The sequence below is a fragment of the Sapajus apella genome, unplaced genomic scaffold (genome assembly GCF_009761245.1).
Source record: "Sapajus apella isolate SASKATOON/1434 unplaced genomic scaffold, GSC_monkey_1.0 scaffold32, whole genome shotgun sequence".
In the NCBI taxonomy this organism is placed as follows: Eukaryota; Metazoa; Chordata; class Mammalia; order Primates; family Cebidae; genus Sapajus; species Sapajus apella.
This window is the reverse complement of record NW_022436972.1, coordinates 16,792,559-16,798,558: the sequence shown is the minus strand read 5'-3', so window position 1 is coordinate 16,798,558 and position 6,000 is coordinate 16,792,559. Positions and strand designations below refer to the sequence as shown.

Sequence of the window (6,000 nt, the reverse complement as noted above, 5' to 3'; positions counted from 1 at the left end):
GTCTGTGATTATTTATGTGAAATCAGAGCCATTGTAGTAGATGTTGATAAAAGCAATTTTAACTTGCAGACGTGAGCCTCTGGTCACCATGAGCCATTAAATGGGAGCTCAAATGACAGGCATCACCAACTCCTCAAGGAGGACTGAGTTCTCAGGGGAGAACTGGGAATGGGGCCAGAGTGTGAAAGTGCTTTGCCCGTCTGTAGGTAGACACACAGATGGCTCAAGGCACCGAGAGATCCCAGAAAGTAACATTAATGTTTTCAGTCATTGTGTGTCCTTCGTTTCTGCCCAGTGTCTTTGAACTGAAATCATGCGTTCACACCTCTCGGGATCCAGTGGCCCCTCTCAGCTCGATCTCCCCTCACTCCCTGTCCCGCATTCCGTCCCAGCTCCTCAGCCTGGCCCCGATGCCTCCCATGTTCAGCTGAGCAAACGAGCAACTGAATGGGAACAGGATGAATCAACAAGGGTCCCAAGGAACAGGGGACCCACCGAGTGTGACCCGCTCACTGGAGAACTGCAAACACATGGCTCTGGAGAGAGTCACGGCTGTTCCATATTGACTTCCAGAGGTTAAGTGAGGGACAGAATAGTTCCTTCATAATTGTCATGGGTGAATGCTTCCTGCGGTCAGTGTGTTTTAGAGCACGAATCACCATAGTGGGGTGCCCAGCAGGCACAAAACCATGGGTCCAGGAGTCTCAGTGGGGAACTTTTATCAGTAGGAGGACATAACCATAGGAAGGAGAAATGATTTCATGTGTGGAAAAATTCTCAAATCAATACATATATTTTTTTCAGTTTGTTTTCTAATAAGCTGTCATTCTAGCATTGCTCATCATAGTCTTTAGTGAAAACATAGAAAACCTATACAATTTCGGTCCTGAATAGTCTCTTACAACTAGCATGATGGAGGTGTTAATTCATCTTCCTTATAAAAAGGCATGGAATCAAAAATATTTTAAAAGACCATGGTTTCATTTCAGACATCAAGCATCTAAAATGGGATTTTAAAGCAATATTTTACAAGACATTCAAAGCACAATTGTTGAGCTGTATTCTTTATATTTCAGTTTCTAAATCATGCACTGCCTTCCACAGGAACCCTCCCTTTTTACAATACTTGTGTGTTGTGTCCTTTTTCTTCAGCCAGATATTTCTCTGACAGAGAGGGGAAGAGAAATGCGTTCTCCAGGATTGGTACCCTTTGTAGATTTTGTACCTAAAGAATTACCAGGCAGGGCACCACCCTTGGCTAGGCCCAGGTGTGTGTTTCTTCCTTGCCAGGCATGGGCCCTGAGGCAGGTGATGTGGGGTCTGCCACACCTCCCGTTCCGGCAGCCGTGGCCTCTCTGACCAGTGCCCACATGGGAGGCAGCTGGCAGCTTGAAAACCCATACTCTGGTCATTGAAGTCAGATTACTTTTTTGTTTTTTTTTTTTTTGAGACGGAGTCTCACTCTTGTTGCCCAGGCTGGAGTGCAGTGGTGCGATCTCGGGTCACTGCAACCTCTGCCTCCCAGGTTCAAGCAATTCTCCTGCCTCGGCCTCCTGAGTAGCTGGGACTACAAGCGCCCACCACCACGCCTGACTAATTTTTGCATTTTTAGTAGAGATGGGGTTTCTCCATGTTGGTTAGGCTAGTCTCAAACTCCTGACCTTAGGTGATCTGCCTGCCTCGGCCTCCCAAAGTGCTGGGATTACAAGTGTGAGCCACTGTGTCCAGCCCAGATTATTTTTTATAATACTCCGTGACAGTCCAGAGTTGCTTCAAATTGCACTTTTCTGGTTTTGCTTATTTAATTAACAGATGAGTGTAAGTATAAAAAAATGTAGGGAAAATAAATAGCAGTGGAAATGTATTTGGTTGCTGAATACTGCTCCACAACATCTTGGGACATATGTTTTCCTTTGGAGAGCCAGGCCTTGTTATTATTCTTTTCTGAAAAAGAAAACATTTTATTTCCTTTGGGCTTGCCTTAGCTCTTTCTTAGCAAGCCATTATCCAGCTCAGTACCTTGCAAACAGAAAACTAGAGTCTGGGGTTTCGTTGTGATCTGAATTTGTAAGTTATTAGTGTGAAAGGGAGAGCAGGAAGCTCACAGTCAGATTTGTTTGCACAAAGTTCACTGTAAATACTGTGAGAATTGAATTCTGAAAAGGTCATATTTAACGATTTCAAAAGCCCATGTTTAAATAAAGACGGACTAAATAAAAGGTACCACACACTCCTTGGTTGGTTTCATTCCATTGCGTGTTGTGTGGCTGTGTTTGTTCTTGGCACCGTTACAGGCAGGGAAAGCTTTCTGCTGCCCCAGGACCCAGCATACCTTCCTGTATGCCCCACCAACCAGTGACCCTGCTCCCGTCCCATCGTCCAAGCGACACTAACCACCACTGACCAGGCAGCACCTACCGAGCACTAAATCTACACATTCCACTGTTGATGCTTCCCATACCCAGGGGTCTTTCCTGTTTTATAATTGAGGACATTGAGGTTCTGAGTGGTTGAACAATCCCAGATCTAGTGTGGGATACCCTAGATACAAACCCACAGTGGCCCGAGGCCAAATTCCTGTTCTCTCTCTCACCTTTATTATCAATGCTGTGAACTAGGGACAGTCCAGGGCGTCAGACACCACGTGGAACTCTCCCCCACTGCTGCCTGGGAGGCTCCCCAGCTGGGAGGGTCCTAGCGTGAGGCCAGCAGGGACTGAGATCATGATGTTCTTGGACCAGGCTCTTGGCTGGGGCCAGGCGTCTGCCCAGAAGTTAGGGTTGCTCCTGGAGAAAACACTCAGGAGCACCCTCCCCTTGGAAATGTCCCAGACCCTCAGCCTCATGGGTGGGCCTCCTTTGATGGCTCTGGGGGAGCAATGTGGCTGTCCAAGGAGGGGCTGAGAGCTTTCCACATCCCCCTTCACCAGCCAGACTGGTGTGTCTGCATTTCCCGTGAGACACAGCTGCTGGAGCCATAGCACAGTCTAGAAATTACCCAAGACCTGAAAGTGATTGTAACAATGTGAAGGAAAATGAAACACACATTCCTGGAATCATTTTTAATGTGAAAAGATAGTTGTTTCAAAATAGATTTACAAATCTTGCTTGTCTGTTATATTAGAGGAGATTAAGATTTTATGTCTTTTACTTGTTTACCATTTTATCCAAAAGAATATCATACATGTGGCATGAATGAGAACTATCTCTGCATGGGTGTTCTTTCAGGAAGGTTTTGGATATTTGATTGGGGGCTTATAGTTGGATAAAGGTCTGAGATACATACTATTGGGAGACCCTGAAAACCTAGACTTAGTCTACCTAAAAAGACTGAAAAGACTGAAGATGGATGTGAACAAGGTGTGATTTCATTTTTGAAGCATGGAGACTGCTGTTATGTAGCTGCCATAATGAAAGCAGAGCAAAGCTGAGTGTTTGGCCTGGTCTGCACTAAGCCCGTACAGACATCTCACTCAAGCCTCCACCTGATGGAGGGAAACTTGGACCACAGAGAGGGTGAGCAATGCCCTTCAGATCAGACAGCTGGCCACAGAGCCAGGATTTAGAGCCAGGGCTGACCCCAAGGTCCACATCTTTGTAAACCAGGCTGCAAATCCAGGCCCCTCTGCCTGTTCTTCAGCTCTGCACCCCAGGACAGATAAATTCATCTCCTCACGGCCCCCACAGGAAAAGGAATTCTGGATGCCAGTGCTAAAGGATAACTTGGTGGAAAGATTTTGAAAGTTAGATTCATTCGAGGGGGTAACTTCACTTGGTGGTTTGATGTTTGGAAGATCTCATTAGACCTCTGTGTAGTGTAGGGACACTCAGTCTTGAACTTCTCCAATATTTTGAGCAGTCCCTCAACTTGACATAGGCATTAATTTCAGATTGCAGTGGGGGCAGTGGCTCATGCCTCTAATGCCAGGGCACTTTAGGAGGTGGAGGCAGGGGATGGGGGCGCAGGTATGGCAGATCGGGATTGCTTGAGCCCAGGAGTCCGAGACAAGCCTAGACAACATAATGAGACTTCATCTGTACAAAATAAAATTAAATAACAAAATATAAAACCTTTTTTTTTCAGATTGCCATTCTGCATCTGCCTTTGTTTTCTTGGCTTCCTTTTTCAGTTGGACATAATATTAGCTTAGATTTCCTGACAGGAGTGATTGCCACCCAGCCAGCTATTCCACCATTTCCCAGTGGTCCAGCACCCGTGGGCCACAGAGGCTGAAGTTCATGGTGGATGCACATCCAATACCTGCCAGCATCCCCGCCTTTCCTCCCAACTTCCTCCTCAGGGAGGAGAATATACAGTTACAATACCCTAAAATAAAGTCACCATGAAAACACACAAAAAGTCGCAACTCCTTTATCACCGACTAATGTAACGTAGATATAATTTAATCACTCCATTGAGAGCCATCTGTGTTACCTTAAAATGCTGTGATCATGGGGCCCCTCTGGGAGAACATGATGCAATATATGTTAATCATTCATCCTTTAGGGAAGGTTGGAAAAATAGGATCACTTTTAGTTTTAGGTCTGATACTTGACGCTATAAAACAGCCAAAATATTTATTCAAGTACTCATTTATTCATTCATTTAACACCTGTTGAACTCATCCTCCTTGCTGGTTAGGGATGGATCCTGAGACAGGACACGGAGTGACACACCAGGATGACTGTAGGCCTCATGTGCCCTTGGGAGCTGGGGGGGTCAGAAGCCTTTATAAGTCGGTCTCTGCAGCTGGCCTTGGGCTGAGTCAGCAGAGAAGGGAAGATAGATGGGAGGTGAGGAGCCCGGGAGGAAGAGCAGACCCCATTGCCGACCCCCAGGACGTGTGGGACCTACAGAAGGGCGGCACCCTTCAGTGCAGAGCCCCGGGACTGGGCCCACAGTGGCAAAACTGAAGAAGGAGGTGCAGGGAATGGGGACCCCTGACAGCAAGGGGAGCCAGAGGTCTCTGACAATGCCAGCCAGCTGTGACCACACCGGCTCCGCCCCAGTTCACTTCCCCTCACAGCTGACACTACTTGCTCTTGGGACCAACCCTAGTTAATCACCTCACCTGCTGGAAAGCTAATTGTGGAAACTCCTTCATGCTTAGTGAAACAGACACATGCAGATGCCCCCACGTGTTCTGCCCTGGGCGGACGCTGACATACACCCTCCTCCCCTCCTTTCCCATCTCGGAGACCTCAGACCCCTTTTTCCTTTGAAATGTCATCTACTCATGAGAGGTTTGTGTGGAGTAACTGGAACCACATGGACTTTGGGCACGGCCGCACCCGGACTGAAATCCTGGCTCCACGGCTAGCTGTTCCATCTCGAGAATCACCCAGCTTCCGGGAAACAGCCAAAAAGAGGACCAGACTCCCGGGATCGTCGTGGGAACTAACGAGGTAAAGTGGGTGAAGTTCCGGGCTCAGATTGGGTGCGCCCACGTTAGTCCAGTCACAAGAGCAAGAGATTCCCACTGCAGGGAGGGCAGGGGCACGAGGCGCGGCTGGAAATGACGAGGCGTGGGCGCCCGTGTCCAGGGCATGTGGGGATGCGAGGGCGGCGGGAGGGAGCCTTGAATGCCCAGCTAAGGGTCTGACGCCATCATTAAAGCGCTGGCGTTTATTCAGGAAGTGCCGTGAACACCTGCGTGTCTGGGCGGGAAAGCTCTGGAGGGAGAACGATGAGGGAGGGCGGGTTGATGAGCGCCTGCGGGGAGCAGCGAGGCCGGACTCAATGCTGCCGTCAGTCAGTCCCTCTCTAGATGCGTTAGAGTATTAACATCAGTCCTCAGAACCACCTTATGAGGCATTTACTGTGATTATCCTGTCAACCTAAATAACGAACAGAGAGAGGCTCTCAAAGAAAGCGTTTATTCAGGAGTAGGGCACTGCAACTGGAGTGTGCCTGCCATGGTAAAAAGCACGTGTGCCTTCAGGGACGTGAAGGAAGACAAAGGTTTTTAAAGGGAAAGAGGATGATATCATTGCTTTGAAC

At 48.0% G+C, this 6,000-nt stretch overlaps 1 protein-coding gene across 2 annotated transcripts in view; it reads left to right on the top strand.

Moving 5' to 3' along the window:
• The first annotated feature begins 5,167 nt into the window (after positions 1 to 5,167).
• The window catches only part of SETDB2 (SET domain bifurcated histone lysine methyltransferase 2), a 70,819-nt gene continuing 69,986 nt past the window's right edge, over positions 5,168 to 6,000 (top strand). The window contains exon 1 of one of the 2 annotated variants that reach the window (XM_032294608.1): positions 5,168 to 5,405. The gene's annotated coding sequence lies outside the window, so the exon portion shown is untranslated. Of the gene's footprint in view, positions 5,411 to 6,000 lie in introns of both variants that reach the window. The other variant, XM_032294609.1, reaches the window with a different exon arrangement.